The sequence below is a fragment of the Hypanus sabinus genome, chromosome 31 (assembly GCF_030144855.1).
Source record: "Hypanus sabinus isolate sHypSab1 chromosome 31, sHypSab1.hap1, whole genome shotgun sequence".
Classification (NCBI taxonomy): Eukaryota; Metazoa; Chordata; class Chondrichthyes; order Myliobatiformes; family Dasyatidae; genus Hypanus; species Hypanus sabinus.
Window position 1 is genome coordinate 8,118,801 of NC_082736.1, and position 22,037 is coordinate 8,140,837.

Here is a 22,037-nt window from a genome sequence, read left to right on the forward strand (position 1 = left end):
CTCATTTTTCCTACATTGATCAAATTCTGTTCCCATTCACAGGATTGTCGATCGTTTCAGGGAGACCTGTGACATCTGGAGAAATACTTCTGGAACATAAACTCCTGGTGTCAGTTACAGTGAGCTGGTAAATCTGCAATTTCCATTGTGCCAGTGCAGTGCATGTGGGTAAAGCCTTTCCGTTCAGATACCGTGTGGTAACTTCCAATGACTGACAGACAAAGTCCCAGTTGGACCCGTGAATGGACGTGCTTAGTTGTGTTAACGTGACGGCTGGTATCCAAAACGTAACTGTGGCTTCCCACCTTTTCGTCAGTAAAGACGGCAAAGGACGGGGGGCGGGGGCAGCAGATTAGGGATTGAAAAGGCACAATGAGTCAGACATGATGGAATGGCAGAGCAGACAATAGGTCGAATCGCCAAATTATGCTCCTATGTCTTATGGGCTTTACCGCAGAAATTAGGTCCGGCAGAGGTAAAATGAGGTGGTGCAGAGAGGGTAAATGGGGAGATCAATGAAGAGAGGGCAGCGCCTGGTACAGAAGGCAGCCTGTAGAGCACAACAAAAAACGCTGATGTTGACATTCTGTCTTCTGAATGGAGAAATACTATAAACGGTAAATATAAATATTTTACCTGTAATATAATAACACAATCTAACAGGTGAGAACATGATGTGCGACTTATATGGCAGAAACCTGATAATCTCTTATATTTCCTGCCACAGTTAGCAATAATTCTGTCTGTTTTGGAATTATGTCTGAGTAGCAAAAATAAGTTCTGTTTCGCGTATTCTCAAACTGTGCGTTCCGACTGTATGCACTTAGTCGAAATATCTGGGCGATAACACTATTAAGCTGCTTTTCAGAGTATAAATATATCTTTCAACTGAATGAGAACATAGAGCTGTACTGAAGATTGGGGATGTGTTTCTTTATTGCAGTGTTTAATCAAAATTTATAGACGACAACATATATGCGAAACATTACACATTTAATATCAAGACAACAATCATGGTGATGCCAAATCTAGCCCTTGTCATTTGGGATAAATTGACCCGTAGTCATGGTAACCAGGAAATCAGGCGGATAAATTTCAGGTTTATGAGCCAGAGCGCAACTACAAAGGGACCAATATAATTGCAAGGAGGTTTGCTACTGTTATTGGGGAGTGTTTAAACTAGATTTGCGGGGAAATGGGAACCAAAGTGCCCGAATAGATAGTGGAACGGGGGTAAAAAATAAATGATGCTAGTAGTTCTTGGAAAGTCTCAAATAGTAACGTTGTGCGTGGTAATAATCCTCTGAGGTGTGTATATTTCAATGTGAGGCGTACTGTGGGAAAGGCAGCCGAGCTAAGGGCCTGGATTGACGCATGGAATTATGACATCATAGTCATTACTGAAACTTGGCTACAGGAGGACTGGCAGGTCAATGTTCCAGGGTTCCGACGTTTCAGACGTGGTAGAGGCAGAGGCATGAAGGGTGTTGTGGTGGCTTTGCTCGTCAGGGAAAATTCTCCAGCAGCGCTTCGCCAGTACAGATTAGAGGCTTGTCTACTGAGGCCATATGGGTAGAGCTGAGAAACAGGAAAGTTATGACCACATTAATAGCGTTGTATTATAGAACCCCCAATAGTCAGCGAGAATTCGAACAGGAAATCTGCAGAGAGATAAAAGACATCTGTAGGAGACATAAAGATCTGATTGTAGGGGATTTTAATTTTCTACACGTTGATTGGGACTCCCATACTGTTGAAGGTCTACATGGGTTAGAGTTTGTAAAATGTAATGAGGAAAGTTTTCTAAATCAATATATAGATGTAAAAACTACGGAGGATGCAATATTAGATCTCCTATTAGGAAATGAGTTTGGGAAGGTGACGGAATGGTGCTTCGGGGAACACTTTAGTTCCATTGATTATAACGCCATTAGTTTGAACTTGATCATGAATATAGATAGATCTGGTCCTCGGATTGAAGTTATACACTGTAAAAAGGCCAAATATGACGAAATGAGAAAGGATTATAGAAGTATAGATTGGGACAGGGTGTTCTCTGGCAAGGATGTGATTGGTAAGTGGGAGGCCTTTAAAGAAGGAATTTTGAGATTGCAGAGTTTGTGAGTTCCTGTCAGGGTTAAAGGTAAAGTGCATAAGAATAAGGAACTTTGGATCTCGAGGGATATAGGAACTCTGATAAAGAAGGAGATGTATGGCATGCACAGGTAACAGGGAAGAAATAAGATGCTTGAGGAGTATAAAAAGAGTAAGAAAATACTTAAGAAAGAAATCAGGAGGGCTAAGAAGACATAATGTTGCTTTGGCAGTCAGGGTGAAGGATAGTACTAAGAGCTTCTACAGATATGTAAAGAGCAAAAGGATAGTAGGGGATAAACTTGGTCTTCTTGAAGATCAGAGTGGTCGGCTGTGAATAGAATGAAAAGAAATGGGAGAGATATTCGAATAGGGTTTCTGCATCTGAATTTACTAAGGAAAATGGAATGGAGTCTATGGAAACAAGGCAAACAAGTAGGGAGGTCATGGAACTTATACAGCTTATACAGATTAAAGAGGAGGAGGTGCTTGCTGTCTTGTGGCAAATCAAAGTAGAGAAAACCACAGGAGCTGACAGAGTACTCCCTCGGACCTCGAAGGGGACTAGTCTTGAAATTGTAGCAGCCTGGCAGAAATATTTAAAATGTCGATAACCACGGGTCAGGTACCGGAGGATTCGACGATAGCTCCTGTAGTGCCGTTGTTTAAAAAAAGGCTCAATATGTAAGCCGGGAAATTGCAGGCCGGTAAGTTTGACACCAGTAGTAGGTAAATTATTGGAAGGAATACTAAGAGATAGGATCTACAAGTATTTGGATAGGCAGGGACTAATTAGAAAAAGTTAGCATGGCTTTGTGCGTGTTAGATCATGTTTAACCAATCTATTAGAGTTTTTCGAAAAAGTTACCAGGAAAATGGATGAAGGGAAGGCAGTGGGTGTTCTCGACATCGAGTTCACTAAGGCCTTTGACAAGGTCCCGCATAGGAGGTTTGTTAGGAATATTCCGTCGCTAGGTGTACATGGAAAAGTAGTTAATTGAATTAGACGTTGGCTCAATGGAAGAAGCCAGAGAGGGGTAGCGGAGGATTTCTACTCTGAGTGTTGCCTGTGACTGGTGGTTTGCCACAAGGTTCAGTGCTGGGACCATTGTTATTTGTCATCTATATCAATGATCTGGATTATAATATGGCAAATTGGATCAGCAAATTTGCTGATGATACACATATTGGAGGTATGGTGGACAGTGAGGAAGGATTTCAAAGCTTGCAGAGGGATTTGGACCAGTTGGAGGAATGGGCAGAGAAATGGCAGCTGGAGTTTAATGTGGACAAGTGCGAGGTATTGCACTTCGAAAGGTTAATCCAATATAGAACATACAAGGTAAATGGTAGGACACTGAGGAGTGCAGGAGAAAAGAGGGATCTGGGAGTACAGGTACGTAATTCCCTAAAAGCGGCATCACAAGCAGATAGGGTTGTAAAGGCAGCTTTTGGTATATCGGCCTTTATAAATGAAACTATTGAGTATAAGAGTTGGAATGCGATGGTGAGGTTGTATAAGACATCGGTGAGACCGGATTTGCAGTATTGTGTGCAGTTGTTGTCACCTAATTGCAGGAAGGATATTAATAAGGTTCAAAGAGTGCTGAGAGGGTTTACAAGGATGTTGCCGGGACTTGAGAAACTGAGTTAAAGAGAAAGGTTGAATAGGTTAGGTCTTTATTCCCTGGTGCGTAGGAGAATGAGGGGTGATTTGATAGAGGTGAATAAAATTACGATGGGGATAAATAAAATGAATGCAAGCAGGCTTTTCCCACTGAAATCAGGGGAGTAAAAACAGAGGTCATGGGTTAAGGATGAAGTAGAATAGTTTAAAGGGAACATTGGGGGGGTGCTTCTTCACGCAGAGACTGGTGGGAGTATGGAATGGGCTGCCAAATGAAGTGATGAATGCGGGCTCACTTTTGACATTTAAGAAAAGCTTGGACAGGATGAGAGGGGTTAAAAGGGATATGGCCTAGGTGCAGGTCAGTGGGGCTAGGCAGAAAATTGGTTCTGCCCAGTCAGGAAGGGCCAAAAGGCCTGTTTCTGTGGTGTAATGTTCTATGGTTCTATAAGGGAAGATACAAAAACGCTTTGATCAAATAATATAACGAGTAAATAGAGGCGAAAGTTCAATGGAACACTGAAAAACTTATACTGGTGAGATTGTAATGTGTCATAAGGGAGCGATGGAAGCAGGCCCAAATGCAAGACACAGACATTGAAGTAAAGGGAACTGGACTATATTTATTAAGAATGCTAGGGAAGGTAGGAGCGAGTACAAAATTATAACATGAACGTCGACAGAGAATGACAAGCCGGAAAACCTGGACTTGGGCTTGGGACTTGAACTTGACAGGGATCTGAGGTCATGACTGGGAACTCGGGACTTGTCAGGGACTGGGTACCTGGGTCAAGGCATGGCTTGGACTTGAATCGGACTGGACTTGGACTTCACTCGGACTGGGCTTGGACTTGACTCAGAATAGGCTTGGGCTTGACTCGGACTGAGCTTGAACTTGACTCTCGACTTGGAATTGGAACTTGACTCTTGATTTAGATTTGGGAGTTGACCCTTGACTTGGACTAGGCTCAGATTTGTCAGACACAGGGCACAGAACACTTGACGGCCTCTTCATTGGACACAGGACACAGAGCCGGGACTCTTCTTTGAGACAGGACACAGAACACTGAGATGGGTCTCCTCCTTGGACACAGGACTTAGAGCCGTGATTCCGCTTATACTCAGGGCGCGGAACATTGAGCCGGTTCTCCTCCTTTGACAAAGGAAATAGAGCTGGGAATCTTCTTAGATATAGGGCCGAAAACACAGCGACCGTTCACCCTTAGGGTAGCGGCAAACGGCCGGACTTACCGAGCGGTGGAGCGAACACGGAGAGACTTAGCCACTATCAAGTAAAACTTGAGTTTCTAGAAAGTATTGGGACCTCGAGGCAAAAGAAAATAAAATTTAAAAGTAAAGAAAGAATTCACTGATAGTCCAGACGGAACCTACTGCCTGAGTGCTGCTTCTATCCGCAACATTTGTTTCGGACCCCACAACGTCACAGCGGCAGTCTTGGAGCAGCTTTGGAATTTGCGGTAAGTTGCCGAACTTTAAATAACTTGAGAGACTGCTTCATGGGAAAGAGCACTGTTGTCACTGCGTTTGGGATAGCGCTAACTCCTTCACGGGCTTCATCGCACGCAGGGGGCACTTCTCGGAAACAGCGCGACGCTTAAGAAGAGCCTGCGAACCTTCGAGAGGGTTCGCTCGTTGTGATAAAGTAATGGCTGGAGGCCATAGCGCTCCATTAGAGGAACGGAGGTGCAGGTTCGAATTCGACTACAAAGTCCGGGAGGCAGCCAGTTTTTTTTTTTTCTTCGCCTTATGACTGATTACGTATGACTTATGGCTAATATCTTATGACTAATGACGATCAAACTGCCGCACTTGCGAAAAATTAAAGGAGAAAAAGAAATTTGTTTGGTTGTTGAGTGGAATCCGGTTTAAAAAAAACTTTCGGGTAGGCGTATTCAAGTGGACAGCTGCAAATGTTCAAAGTAGAATAAGAACTCCGACCTGACAGTAAAAAAAAAATGCTTGACATGAAGAAACAAACTATTTGACCAGGATACTAGAGGACCAAGAAACAGAAACTGGGAGCTTTGATCTGCCACAGCATCAGCAATAGCCTAGAATCTTGAAAAAGTAAGAAAATCAAGTTCAAGTCAAGTCAAGTCAAGTCACTTTGATTGTCATTTCGAAGTTAACTGCTGGTACAGTGCGTAGTAAAGATAAAATAACATCAAAGCATCATTAAAAAAGTTGTACTTACCCTTCCACCTGTAAACAACCTGCAGAGCAAACTAAACATGGCTGATCAAGCTGTTGGGAAATCAGTTGAGCAACTCAAGCTAGCGCTGAGTTCTCAACCAGAGCTGTTGGAGACTTCGTGCTGCGGGACGGACCACTGGGGAAGACGGTCGGAGGAGCACATATTGATCTCTATGATTGGCTGTCTGTGTCGGCCCACATGTCCAACACACAATTTGCAAGGTCAATGAGAGCGGCTGCTGGAAAGTACGAGGAACGCACCAGCAGAGTCCCAGAGCAACTTCCACCAAGCAAAAGACCACTGCTGTCACTGCGTTTGGGATAGCACTAACTTCGCCACGGGGTTCCTCGCGCACAGCACTTCAGTTACAAGGGAATTGGATGAAGGGAAGGCAGTGGATGTTGTATACATGGTCTTCAGTAAGGCCTTTGACAAGGTCCCGCATAGGAGGTTAGTTAGGAAGATTCAGTCGCTCGGTGTACATGGAGAGGCAATAAATGTGATTAGACATTGGCTCAATGGAAGAAGCCAGAGAGTGGTAGTGGAGGATTGCTACTCTGAGTGGAGTCCTGTGACTAGTGGTGAGCCACAGGGATCAGTACTGGGTCCATTGTTATTTATCATCAAGATCAATGATCTGGATTGTAATGTGGCAAATTGGATCAGCAAATTTGCTGATGGTACAAAGATTGGAGGTGTATTGGACAGCGAGGAAGATTTTCAAAGCCTGCAGAGGGATTTGGACCAGTTGTTGGAATGGGCTGAAAAATGGCAGATGGAGTTTAACGCAGACAGGTGTGAGGTATTGCACTTCGGAAGGTCAATCCAAGGTAGTTCATACAAGGTAAATGGTAGGACACTGAGGATTACGGTAGAACAGAGGGATCTGGGAGTACAAATACATAATTCCTTAAAAGTCGTGTCACAGGTAGATAGGGTTGTAAATGGAGCTTTTGGTGATTGGCCTTTATAAATCAAAGAATTGAGTATAAGAGTTGGAATGTTATGGTGAGGTTGTATAAGACATTGGCGAGGCCGATGTTAGAGTATTGTGTGCAGTTTTGGTCAACTAATTACAGGAAGGATAATAATAAGGTTGAAAGAGTGCAGCTAAGTTTTACGGGGAGGTTGCCGAAACTTGAGAAACTGAGTTACTGAGAAAGGTTGAATAGGTTAGGACTTAATTCCCTGGAGCGTAACGGAATGAGGGGTGACGATAGAGGTGCATAAAATTATGATGGATATAGATAGAATGAATGCAAGCAGGCTTTTTCCACTTAGGCTGGGGAAAAAAACAGAGGTCATTGGTTAAGTGTGAAAGGGGAAACATTTAAAGAGAGCATTGGAGGGGGGGTTCATGCAGAGAGTGGTGGAAGTGTAGAATGAGCTGCCAGATGAAGTGGTGAATGCGGACTCACTTCTGAGATTTCAGAAAACCTGGACAGGTCTATTGATGAGAGGGGTTTGGAGGGATATGGCCCAGGTGCAGGTCAGTGGGTCGAGACAGAAAAATGGTTTGGCACAGCCAAGAAGGGCCAAGAGGTCTGTTTTTGTGCTGTAATATTCTATGGTTCCATGGTTCTATGCAGCGATAAGGTCTCAATGTGGGATTGTAAAGAGGGGAAAGTAAAGGTGGTGGACACCGTTTCATGGGAATCTGATAAAGGGCTGGGATCCCTATTCAAATGTTTATCAGACATAGATTCTGAAATAAATTAACGAAAACACGTGATGGCGTGCATAATGGGAGCATAATCAAGGGGTGGGACTCCCTCTCTGACATATTTATCAGACGCAGATTATGAGATTAATATAACTATAACAAAGGGAGGCGAGCAGAGTTTCATGATGATCTCAATATAACATGTTTACCAGACAGAGATTCTGGAATAAAAATAACTAAAACAAAGGGTGGCCAGCAGGGTTTCATGGCGGCCTAACCACGAGGTAGGGATCCGTATATGGAATATATATCTGACACTGATTCTGAAATGTAATAACATGAGATTGTAGCTTTGAGACTAAATTGTCTGGTCTGTGTCTAATAAAAAAATAATAAAGACGTTGCACTCCACTTCCTACTCTAGCCCCTCACGCACACATTCACACACGCCTGAGAGTTTATAAAGCATTATAGAAATAAGAAGTAACGAATACGAACAGGAGAATGCCATTTGCCATCGATTCTAGGCTGCCATCCGATAATATCAAGGTTTCTCTGACCGAGGCCTCAGGTACATGAACTTACCTTTTCCCTGTAACGCAAACTTCCTTCTTTGCAAAATGGTATCGAACTCTGTGTTACGTACACTTAACCAGTTAACTCCTGCTTCTTTCCTGGGGACATCGTTCCACTGATGCGCCATTCTCTGAGAAAAGCAGCTTTTCTATATATCCAAACAGCACCAACAAAATGCTGGTGGAACACAGCAGGTCAGGCTGCATGACAGTGATTCTCCTTATAGATGCTGCCCGGCCTGCTGTGTTCCACCAGCATTTTCTGTGTGTTTTTGAATTTCCAGCATCTGCAGATTTCCTCGTGTTTTCTCTATATATCCATCCAAATTGTATTCCTCCGGTTCTTGAGACACCTCCCCTCGTTTTGGTCTCACTTAACAGTGGAAGCAACTTCCTTGTTCTATCGTATCTATCTTCTGAGTATTCTGTGTTTCTATAATATCCCCTTTGAATTTCCTGGATTCCGCCGAGAACAGTCCAAGGAAACTCAATCTTTGTGTCATAGGTCAACAGCTTCATTTCCGGAGCAACCTGGTGATCGTCCTCTGAAAATCCGGGCATGCTGAGTCAGAAAATGAGACCAGAACTACCTGTGCAGGTGACAGGGTTTTCAGATCATAATGGACTGCAACCCCAAATTGCGCGTCCTTGGCAATGAAGACTTTCTGCGTGGTAGGCTGATTGTATTTTTATGCATGGTTTGATGTACAGAACGATGTGGCAGCGAGAAAGCCCCGTCTCCCTGAGGAGCGACACTGTCTCTGGCCGCAGCTGCTGTGAGGGTGATCCTCGCAAAGATCACCCCGCGTAAATCTGCGGTACCTGATAACATAGATCGTCCGATGCTGAGTGACTAAGCAGCCCTGTTAACAGAGATTCAAACAGACACCTTCAACATCTCTTCAGAAGAGTGCTCTGACCCCTCTGGTTTCAAGGCAATCGCCATCATCCCGGTGAACACGAAAGCGACAGTAACCTGAATTAATAACTATCGTCCAGTGGCGCTCATTTCAATGAAAATGAGCTGCTTTGAGCAGGTTGTTATGGATCGCATTAAGATCCATCTTCTTGATCAATTGAACCCTTTCCAGTTGAGAGTGCCGTATCCTTTGCTCTTCGCTTCATCTTGCCCCGCCTGGAAAATGACTCATCCGACGCCAGGCACTATTGATTCACAGTTTAATTCATCGTTTAAAACATCTGGTGACTAAAATGTCCTCTTTGTGCTTAACAACTTTCTCTGTTTACAGGACCTTGCATTTCTTGACAGATAAACCACAGTTAGGTCGTATGTTTAGCTCTACCTGTCACAACCTCAGTTCGTTTGCAGAGTATTCTGAGAGCTCTGAGCGTTTTACTGTAGTTCTCCTGCATTTTATTAACCCTTATCTACTGTTCAGGTCAATTTTAACCAGTTTTGACATTTAACAGCTGTAAAAATGCCCTAAATGTCATTTTATTTAGCCGAAATTTGATGACTGTTCCTAAATTCACCCAAAATATGCAAAAATAAAAGATTTAAAAATTGTATTTTTAGTACCGGTGCTGCAAATGTTTGTGCATTGAGGCTATTCCGGTTCAAGTTTGAGCCGTACCTATTGAAATGGATGTTAGTTAACGATTAATTAACTAATTAATTAATTAAATAATTAGTCAACTGAAATATTAATTAACGTTTAATCACGTTTAAACGTTTTATAGTTAAGGATATCTGAAATATATCTGCGATGGCCCCTGCAATTTGAGTACTAATCTGCAACAAAGCCAAAGGGGACACCTAACGAGACCCTCAGGTAATTACACCTCAATATATCTCAAGACAACACGCGCCTGCTCGTTTTTAATCAGAATAGTTCACATGATCTCATTGATGTTTTGCGTTAGTGTGTCCGTTTCCTGAGAAAATAAAAGTGTTAAATTTTCATTTAAGGTCTCTCTAATCTGATTTGGCTCCATTTACAGATGTCCATGCTGGCCATCCTGAAGTCCAATTTTGTCCTTTGCAATTTGTTGCTCTTAATATAACGGTAGAATCTCTTGCGCCTTGCCTGCCAGGGCAACATTATAGTTCCCTTTCCAATTCTGATTTCCCTCTTGTGTTGTCTTGTATTATTTGCATGATTGAAGTGTCATACTTCCTTCGTCTCTGATTTATCAAAGTGCAGACTTGTGTCCCAGTCTATCGCAGAGGGAGAAATCCTCAAAACTGACAAGATTTGTCGGCTCATCATTCTCATTCCACCGCTGAATATTAATATCACTTTCCGCAAAAAAGAAGGAGCAAGACGTTGCTGACCATGGCCAGATAAATCTTGTCTGCATCTATATTCCACAAACGAGTTTATCAATCGGAGATGCATTCCCCAGACCTTTGTACATTTTTGTCCCGCGTATCCGCCTTTTCCTCGCCTCCGTGCTCTAGTCATTTTGTGTCGTCCGGTGCCTCCCATAACTGAACGGGCTAATGCGCTTGGGAAGCAGAAGCGGCTGAACGAAGACCACTCATATGGGTCAGATGGACTTAATCACAGGGATATTGAAGGAGTAGCTAAAGAGATGTTGGAAGCATGAAATGCGTCTGTTCAAGAATCACTGGATTCGGAAGTGTTTCTGGAACGTGGAAAGCTGCAAATATATATACACTTTTTGAAGAATGGAAGGGGGAAACAGCCAGCTGGAAGGATGTCAGAGTCCATTATTAATCATTATTTTACACATAATATATTTTCTAACTGACTGATTTTCTTCATAGGGAGAAAACTCAAATATTGGAGGTACAAGCTGTCCTTGTGCAGGATTCCCCAAATGCTGACATTTTGCTTGAGTAAGGAGTAAATAGGCAAACATAATGTTAACGTTCAATTTGACAGGACAGAGGTACAGTATAATCTCCATTTAGAAAGGCAGAGTCGAGTCACGGTCATGTGATGGTTAGATTTATTTAAAAGGTAACAAGGAGGCATGGTGCAGAGATCAGAATGAAATGTGAGTACGTTTCACAAAACAGGCAAGATAGTCCCTGTACCGTGTGAGAATGTGGGGCTCATTCTGTTCCTGCCAGTCTCTGGTACAGGGTGAGAATGCTAGTGCACAGTTTACTCCGAAGTAATATTAATTGAGTGTCATTACGCAAGTTGATACAATTTATTAAATCTTCTTTGAAAAATCAGACAAAATAATCCATATTAATATCCCGGAATCAATGTTATCTCTCAATAACAGCATCAGACATCGGAATAGTATTACGTCATTCGGCCCATGGACTCTGTTCCTCCAAACGATCGTGGCTGATTGAGTATCCCTTCCAACCCTATTCTCCTGCGGTCTTCCCATAACGTGTGACGCTCTTACTATTTAAGAACTTAGCTACGTCCGCATTAAATATACACAACAAATTTACCTCCACAGTCGTCCTCTTTTATTATACTAAATTGCTTAGCTTCCTGAGCAATTAATTCCAAAGATTCCTTTCTTCTCTGTCCGTAGATGACGCATTCCGTTCGGTGCAGTCCTCTGCCACAACCCTGCTCCAGAATATAATGCTGCGGGCCTCCGCTAAACTTTTCGTCTCCTGCCCAACAGTGAGAAACAGAATCCACGTCTCACCCAATTATTCCTCTCCCTAAAGATCAAAGTTGAAAGATTAAGCTAAATTTATTGCCGAAATATAGACAATTTACCATGTGAGCATCATCATTAAATACAAGGAAACACAAGGAAAGCATTGTAGACGGCACGCAACAAAGATAACAAACGAACAGTCCATAAGACTATAAACTACGCAAATACAATAAAGAGCAAACAACATATTAATAATAAAAAAAATCAATAAATGTCGAGAACATTAAATATCAGTCTTGAAAATGAGTTCAGGGGTTTGCGTGCAGTTCTGTTCTGGGGTAAGTGAAACAATTCATTTTTTTTTTCAAAATTCTGATGTTTCAGGGGTAACGGACCTATTGATGTGATACCTCCTTCTTGATGGGGCTGTGTAAGAGAGCATGACCTGCATGGTCGGGGCCCTGCATTCCGTGTAGGTGTGCTCAGCGGTGGGGAGACCTTAACCTGTGCTGGACTGGGTTGTGGTCATTATATTTTGTGAGCTTTTCAGTGCAAGGACATGGGCAGTTCCACGCCAGGTCCTCATGCCACCAGTAAATGTACTCTCCACCACACATCTATTGAGTCTGTCAAACTTTTAGATGACATTGAGAGCGCTGCCGTGCCTTCTTTGTAATAGGAGGTATATGTCGGGCCCAGGAAAGATAATCTGAAATGATAACAGTGAGGAACTTATATTTCCTCCCTCATCCTCTCCTCGCTGTTACTCCCCGATCCCTCACCATCCGCATTGTGCTCTCACTCGGCTTTTCTCATAAATTCCCTTCTTTCTTCGTTCATTTCATTTCTGGTGCTGACTTTGCCAACTCATTCATATAACTACAGTTCAGTGACAGCTTAACGACCTCACAATGTCTCCAGTGCTTCTTACGTTGTTGTCTTCCAGAGCGCCGTCTCTTCAAAGTCATAACCCGCTGCCAGGAGGTTACGACCATCGCGTATTTATTAATATCCACGTGTAACTAATATTTAGCTCAGTACTCTGAGATATTTCTAGGAAAGTTTTTGTTCAACATCCCCGCTCTCTTTGTCACATTTACTCCTTTACTCCTTCCGTTTCCTGACCACCAGGCCTTGTGCGTGTGTGTGTGTGAGAGAGAGATTCACCAGCAGATATAATGCCAATTTAACGTGTGGAAACTCATTGCAGACCAGAGAAACAACTCCTGTCAAGACTCTGCCTCTGGGAGAGAAAAGGTCAATTTCTGTCATCAAAATAGGCCTTGAAATTGCATTTTCTTGTTTTGGGATGTGTTTATAGCCTTTGTTCATTTAATGAATTCGACTTTATTTTTTACGGTATGAGAACAAATCACAAAATATCAAACATTTGGGAAAATGTTATGAGGCAGCACATTCACGGGTTTCGAAAGTGAGATAGAAGACACGGATTAAAATACACGAAATGCTGGAGGACTTCAGCAGGCCAGGCAGCATCAATGGAAATGAGAACAGTCGAGGTTTCGTGCCAAGCCCTTCAGCAGTACTGAAGAAAAATTATGAGGATTAGAAATAAAATGTGGAGGAAGGAATAGGAGAAGCAATGTGATTTTTGAAACCGGGAGGGGCTGGAGCGAAGCATAAAGTTGGCAAGCTGGCGAAAGAGATACAGAACTGGAAAAGAGGGAGTCTGACAGGAGAGCACAGAAGACCATGAAAGAAAGCAAAGGGAGGAGGAGAACCAGAGGGAGGCGGATGACATGCAAGGAGATAAGATGAGAGAAGAAAAGAGAGATGAGGAATGTTGAAGGTGGGCGGAACATATCAGAAGTTCAGGAAACCGAGGCAAAAAGGCATTTATTGACGGAGCAGCCTGAAGGAGCTTAAAAGTCCCTTCCGACTTCTGTTTTCTACCTTCCGGTGTTCGTTCTTTGTGATCGGTGGCTCATAAAGAGGATTTCACATACGTTTGACAAGTCGGATTTATTTCAATGAGAGATCATATGCTTTCACGTATGAAGTCCTGGATTCAACCGTCGGCATCTCCAGATAGGTTACAGTGAATTGAAAAATCGGCGTGAAATCCCAGATGTTGAAATTCCGAGCATCATACAGTGACGGGGTACAGAAATTACCCTAGTTTGTGATGGGGGTCCAGAATTCACCCGATGACCGGAGAGAGAGAGAGAGAGAGAGAGAGAGAGAGAGAGAGAGAGAGAGAGAGAGAGAGAGAGAGAGAGAGAGAGAGAGAGAGAGAGAGAGAGAGAGAGAGAGAGAGAGAGAGAGAACTGCTGGAAAGATTGATGTTATGGTTTCTCTAAAAGTTTTTTAGCTTTTCAAAAGGACACTTGCCTGCTTGGAAAGTTCTTGCAGAGAGAGGGGTACGGAGCAGTTTGATGGACAGCTGGTGTCCAATATGTGGAGATAAATACCAGGTCCGCGGATACACAGGAGTCACATGGATTTGGACACTGGACGAGCTTTGCTGTACCCAGAGGATGGTGGGGCTTTTGGAGGGTCGATGCGGGGAAATCGATCAGTGGCTCTCGCAGTGTGAAAAGGTGCGACCGGTGGGGAATTATTCAACAAGGGGGGATAAGACTGTGTCAAGGTATCAGAAATGAGATCAGTTGGGCAGGAGCAAGCTGAGACAATAGGTCTATCTGGACAGGCAGGTTTGTGGATCTTCGGTAGGAGCTAGAAGCAGGAAGTGTGGTGTGGGAACTATGAGATTCGTGGCAGTGGATGGGAGATCCCCAGAGTTGATAATGTTGGTGATGGTATAGGATACGATGGCCTGGTGCTCCTTAGTGGGGTCATGTTCAAGGGGTAAATAGGAGGAGGTATCAGAGAGTTGTCGCTGTACCTCTGCCAGGTGGAGGTCAGTACGCCAGACAACAACAGCTCTCCCCTTATCAACAGGTTTTATAGTGAGGTTGGGATTGGTGCGGAGAGAGCGGAGAGCAGAGCATTCGGAAGGAGTGAGGTTTGAATTGGAGCAGGGTCTGGTGAAGTCAAGACGGTTGACTCCCGTCGGCAATTAGCAATAAAGAGATCCAGAGCAGGCAGATGACCAGAGCGGGGTGTCCATGAAGAGGAGGAGGGTTGAAGACGGGCGAAGGGGTTATCGTTGGGGGTGGGAGAGTCCTTTGTCAAAGAAGTAAGGTCGGAGATGGAGCCGGCAGAAGAGTTCAGCGTCATGGCGTAGGCGGAACTCGCTGAGGTGTTGGCGAAGGGGAACAAAGTTGAGCCACTTAATGACAGAGCGCTCTGCCTCAGAGAGTGGAAGGTCGGAGGGAATGGTAAAATCCCGGTACGGATGAGATTTGTGATCAGAGTGGGAAGGGAGATTGCAGTGTCAGTGGAGAGGGAAGGGCTGGCGTGCGAGGAGGATGGAGCCTCTGATTGCCCAGGAGCTGAGGATTGGATCTGAGGGAGAGGGGATTGCATAGTGGTGGAGGGGGGTGTAAGGGGAGACGGGAGTCACAATCGCAGCATGTGAAGACCCGGCCTGGATTTCAAGGCTGGAGTCGCAGTCGGTGCTTGCGCAATCGCTTTGAAGCTGTCCATGGTCGTTGGAACCCGCGTTGATAGTGTTGGTGTCCGGATTTCCAAAATGCCCTGGTTCGCTGGAGCAGCCGAGGTCGGTGGCCGGGGACGCGATACGAAGACCATGCTCTGAGTTCTGCAGATGGAAGATCTTGCGATCGTTGCAGGACGTGATAAAATCAAAGAAACGGCGATTGCACGCATGGATCCGACGGAGGATGAAATAACGGACAGGTCCATTGAAAACTGAGAAAAGGTGTCCCGTAGGCGTGGAAGTGATTGTGATAGGGACGCCAGGCAGTTTCTCATGGCGGAGGGTGTCGCCTTTAGAGCTCGACGAGAGAAACAAGGGGGAGGGGGCAGAGTCAATTAAATGTGAGTACCTGGGATCCTCAGAAAGTCCAAATTGAGAAGCTGGAAAACGGATCCTGAAGCCATCTGGAGTCAGTTGGCGGCGGAGACACATTCCAAGGAAGGATATATGGCTGTAATAGCGGGTTTGGGTCAAGATATGATCGAAAAGTTGAAGGGCCGAAGGAATAATAGATGGGGAGCAGCGAGAGAGGGTTTCACTGAACTCCGGTCGAAGAGAAGATTTAAACTTCTTCAGTGCAGGCATCACTGGCAGATGCTTCGCAGTAGTGAACTTAAAGAGCAAACACGAGGAAATCTGCAGATGCTGGAAATTCAAACAATAACGTTGTCTGATTTTTACTATACACTGTACCAGCAGCTATGGTTGAAATGACAATAAAAATTGACTTGACTTGACTTAACTTGAAAGCTGGACCAGGGCAAGGAACTGAGAACTAGGAGCCTGGCCTTGGACTCCAAACCAGATACTGGACAAGGACCCAGAACCTGGGTCTTGACTCGGGCTCGGACTCCGGAACTAGGCGAGGACATGTTGTGGCTACAGGACTGAATATGGTTTCAGTTCTTCGAGTCTTGACTCAGGAAGGGACGGGGCTTTGTATCTTCTAGGCCTGGCTGCCGAACTAGGCGGGGCTTGGGTTCTTTAAGGCATGGCTGCTGGACTGGACATGAAACTCCTGCACAGAAAGAGTCACATGGACAGGACAAGAACCCGACACCTTGTCTCGATCATGAGACACCTGACACGGAGCCTTGATCTTGAGCGAACAGGAACATGGAGCCTTGGTCTTGAGAGAACAGTGACACAGAGCCTTGGTATTCAGATACCAAGAACAAAGGCCCTTGGTCTTCAGAGAGCAGGAAGACAGAGCTTTGGTCTTGAGAGAACAGGAACACAGGGCCTTGGTCTTGATAAATAAAGGAACACAGGGACAACGAACAAAGAGACAAGGCCCCTCCATAGGAACAGGCGATGGTGCTCTACACAAGAGTCAGGACCCCTCCTAGTGAGCAGGACGTAGTACACAGAACACAGAGAGACTTTTCCCAACGCAAGGTAGCTTCAAACGGTCGGACCTACCTAGCGAAGGCGCGGACACAGAAACAGTCCCAAACAACGATTAACCGTTCCTTAGCTGGACACAGCAAAGCTTCGGTCTTGCTCCAGTGGTAGAAACTAACAGCGATACGGGCGAGGACGCATGTAAAGTTGCAGGCAAGGCTTCAGGGCGAAGGGAAGGAAACAGTCCCAGTATATGTTGAAGGATTGGAGCGACTGGGCTTGTATACACTGGAATTTAGAAAAAAAATGAGAGAGTATCTGATTGAAACATATAAGATTATTAAGGGATTGGACACGCTGGAGGCAGGAAGCATGTTCCCGCTGATGGGTGAGTCCAGAACTACAGGCTCCAGTCCAGTGGTAGGCCATTTAGAACAGAGATGCGGAAGAACTTTTTCACCCAGAGAGTGGTGGATATGTGGAATGCTCTGCCCCAGAAGGTAGTGTAGGCCAAGTCTCTGGATGCTTTCAAGAGAGTGTTAGATAGAGCTCTTATAAATAGCGGGGACAAGGGATATAGGGAGAGAGCAGGAACGGGGTACCGATTGTGTATGATCAGCATTGATCACAGTAGATGGAGGTGCTTGCCGGAAAGGCCGAATGGCCTACTCTTGCACCTACTGTCTATTGTCTATTGCAATGTGCATTGCCTCACCATTGAAATGCATTTACCACACTGCGCTAAATGATCAAGATTTCCCGGCTAAATAAGAAATACAGAATTAACTAAAGAGTGTAAAAGAGGAACTGTTGACTTGTGCTCCTCAGTCACTATGGTCCATAAACGTTCTAATGCCCTGATGTGTAATTCCTACACTGGCTTGTCTTTCTCATATGCATCATCGCACCCTGATCTGCAATGGAAAGCATTTGCCATGTTGATACCTGCTTTACTCACTGATCAACATCCACTCTAATATGCAACAAACTTCTTCTCTTACTTCAAGGTGGCTGTACAATCCTGAGGGTGGAGGTTGGTGAACAGTCAGGGTATTTTTCCTTAGCTGTAGAATAGGGGAGTCTAATGTTGTTAGGCTGAGATTAAGTTGGAGATATTTAAAGGGGATGGGAGTAAGATTTCGTTCAAACAGAGGGTGAACATACAGTACGCGTGGAATGGGCTGCCAAGGAAGTCGTAGAGATTGGGCAATTACAACATTTTAAAGACATATCTATGGGCACAACATACAAAAAGGTTTAGAGTGATATGAGTCAAATGCAGGCAACTGTGATGATAGAAAGAAAGATAGAGGAGCAGATAGAGCTGAAGAAGCAGGGAATCTGTCGGGGGATGGACCGATTAGGAGAATGGGCAGAAAAGTGTCAGATGGTATATAACATAAGGAACCGTATGGTATGCACTTGCATTGAAGAGATAGATATATACATATGCACTCTGGTTCTGTCGGCTGCGTAAATCTAGGCAAGACAATCTCCAATCCCACTAAACGTGGAAGATTGAAGCAGAATCCCACCAAATCACACTATTTGTGTGGAGGCTGCGTGAGTAATTTTTTCAACAGCGGCTTTCTGTTTGCCGCCGGTGCGACTGGCGAAGCAACCGGGCAGCAGATCTTATATGTGCACACTCTCCGATCTCAACCACTGAAGCTCATAACTCGTCCAGAGTTGTCATTGGTCTCTGTCAGTAGTCCCCTTCTTGCACGGTAACTCAGATTTTGAGGATAGTATGTTCTAGGCAGATTCACAGATGCCCCATATTCTTTCCATTTCCAGATGATTGACTTAACTATACTCCAAGAGATACTCAGTGACTTGGAAATGTTTTTGTATCCATCTCCTGACTAGTGCTTTTCAATAAGCTATTTGCAGAGTTGCCTAGAATTCTGTTTTGGCTTCATGCTGTAGTTTTTGCCAGAATACTGACTCACCAGCAGTTGAAGCTTCCAGATACAGGAGTGCTTTTATTAGACAATAGTTGCAGGAGTACGCCATTCTACACTTCGAGACAGCATCGACATTCACTGTGATCATGGCTGATCATCCAGAATCAATACCCCTTTCCAATTTTCTGCCCATATCTCTTGACTCCGTTATCTTTAAGAGCCTTATCTAAATCGTTCTTAAAAACATCCAGAGAATTTGCCTCCTCTGCCTTCTGAGGCAGAACATTCCACAGAAAATAAATTATAATCATTTGAATGTTCTTTACTTCACACAAGTTTATATATATAGCTAAGACACCCCACCTAACTAAATCCTACAGGCTATACCAATGATGATTTAATAAACACAAAGCACACTGCAGATGCTGTGGTCAAATCAAATCAAGACGTACAAAATGGTCCTGACGAAGGGTCTCGACCCGAAACGTTTACAACTCATTTCAACGGATGCTGCCCGACCTGCTGAGTTCATCCAGCGTTTTTATACGAACGAATGACGATTTGTTGTGTCATATTATACGACGTGAATACTTATGCAATCAATTATTTTGTGTTTTATATGTGTAAGTAATGTAGGTAACAAGTAGAGATCTATTTTCAGTTGGGCATGAAAAAGTATTTATCTGTTGGACAGTGTCAAACTGTGAAACAATAATACATGAAATCTTCCAAAGGGGATGAATACATATTATAGGCACTGTAATATACTTGCAACAAGGGTTTCCGATGCAATATCCACCTCCAGACAGTTAAGGTTCAATCATCTACCGACGGCATTTTACACTCCTAATATTATGTTTTCTGTGTTACCCGAGAGCTTGGGAATAGTTTCAGCATCCAGCCTCTAGTGTCCGGGAATGAAGATTAATTTCACTGTGAAGTGCAGAGACAAAACCTTAGTTTCTTTTGATATTAGTTGCATGGAATTCCAGTTATAGGGCATCAACTGTTGGGGTTCCCACTTCTGGCTGACTGTGTGTTGCGCAACTCCTATTGCTTGGTGGATGGGGACAGGAATGGGCGGATTTGAAAATGCAGGAGAGTGCACGTTGCTCTGACAATCGGAGTGCTCTTTGATTCCCGCTTTTCACTCTTTTGTTGCGCTGTCAGAGCAATCAGCAGCCAGGCCTTTTGAACTGCGGGTCAGATCTTCTTTTAGAGCATCATAAATTTTAATCTTTGAATGCATTACATTGGAAGGTGCAAGACGTTATATTCACCACTTGGGCAGATTGGATGCTTTAAATATGATTAAAATTGAAACAAAAACAATGCAGGTCGTGTTCCTTCACATGAGAGAATGCATCGCCATTTCTGAAAATGGATCTGGAAAGGAACTGCAAATGCGCCATTTCTTCTATTTATGCATGTATTTATTTATTTATTTATCTATCTATCTATCTATCTATCTATCTATCTATCTATCTATCTATCTATCTATCTATCTATCTATCTATCTATCTATCTATCTATCTATCTATCTATCTATCTATCTATCTATTTATTTATTTATCTATCTATCTATCTATCTATCTATCTATCTATCTATCTATCTATCTATCTATCTATCTATTTATTTATTTATTTATTCATTCATTCATTCATTCATTCATTCATTCATTCATTCATTCATTCATTCATCCGTCCGTTTATTTATTTATTTATTTGTTTACTTACTTACTTACTTATTTATTTGCCTATCCATCTATTTATTTATTTTTAAATCTGCATGTGCCATTACCCTGAAACCAAATTCTTAACCACTCTGAAAACTGTGAGGCATTTTCATTTTTCATAAATTGTATATTTACACCAAACAAACACAAATCACAACTCACAGCACAGGTAAATCATTACTTGTCAAGTAGCAGGCACAATGGCAAAATAAATTGTTTTGACTGGACGGTGTCAACAATCGGCAAACCGCCAGAGTATTAGCAATAAGCCTTCATAAATCAAAACACTGATCACAGGATAAAGGTTGTTACATTGAAGTTGTATAAGGTGTTGTTGAAGCCTAAGTTGGAGCATTGTGTGCAATTATGTCACCTACCTACTGGAAAGATGTACATAAGATTGAAAGAGTACAGAGGACTTTTATGGAAGGATTGCTTTGGTTAGGATTTTATTCCTTTTAGTATAGGAGATTAAGATGAGATTTGATATAGTTATACAAAATTATGAGGGGATGCAGATCGGGTAAATGCAAACAGGCATTTTTCCACCGAGGTGGGATGGATGTACAACCAGGTGCAATGGGTTAAGGGTCAAAGGTGAAAAGTTTAAAAGCAACATGAGGGGAAACGTCTTCACTCAGTGGATCATGATAATGTGGATCGAGCTGCAGTACAAGTGGATTATGCGAGCTCAATTTCGACGTTTCAGCACAGTTTAAATCGTAATATGTACGGCAGAGGTAGGGAAGGCCATGTTTCCAGTGCAGGTTGATTAGTGAACAGTTTAGATGGACCGAAGTGTCGGTTTCTGTGCTGTACTTTTCTATGACTCTCTGACTCTGACAAGGAAAATGTCTCTCCTATCTTACCCGCTCTTCGGTTGAAGTTTTATTTTATCTTTCATTGGATGGCAAGAACTGGTCATGCCCTGTTAACTTTACATCTGTCGATGGCAAGTTGCCACAGCTTCAGAATCAGAATCAGGTTTATCTTCATTGGCATGTGTCGTGAAATGTACTAACTTAGCAGCAGCAGTTCAATGCAATACACAATATAGAAGAATAAATAAATATATTTGTATATCTTTAGTGAAACAGATAACAGTCGTGAAAAAGCAGACATTATATTTTAAAAAAGCGACTTTGCGTTCACTGGTTCAATGTCCATTTGGGAGTCGGATGGCAGAGGGGAAGAAGCTGTTCCTGAATTACCGTGTTTCTGCTTTCAGAGTTCTGTACCTCCAACCTGATGGGAACAATGAGAAAGGGAAATGCCCTGGGTGCAGGAGCTGCAACATAATGGATATTGTCTTTCTGAGATAGAACTCCTTGAAGATGCACTGTGTACATTGTAAGCTTGGAGCCAAGATGAAGCTGACTAACTTTACCGCCTTTTGCTGCTTCTTTCGGTCCTGTGCAGTAGTTTGACTGTACCGGACCGTGATGCTGCCAGCCAAAATGCTCTCCATGGTACATCTATGATTTTGAGTCCTTTCGTTGACAAACAATATATCTTCAAACCGGCAATGAAATAAAGTAGCTGTCTTGCGGTTTTTATACCTAAATCGATATGTTGGGACCAAGTTAGTCCTCAGAGACCTGGATAGCCTAGAATTTGAAACTGCTCACTCTCTACACTTTCGATCCCTCACTGAGGTATGTTTTTCTTCCTACCATTCCTGAAGTCTACAATCAGTTCTTTGTAGGCTAGCGCCCAAGATGGAGATAACGAA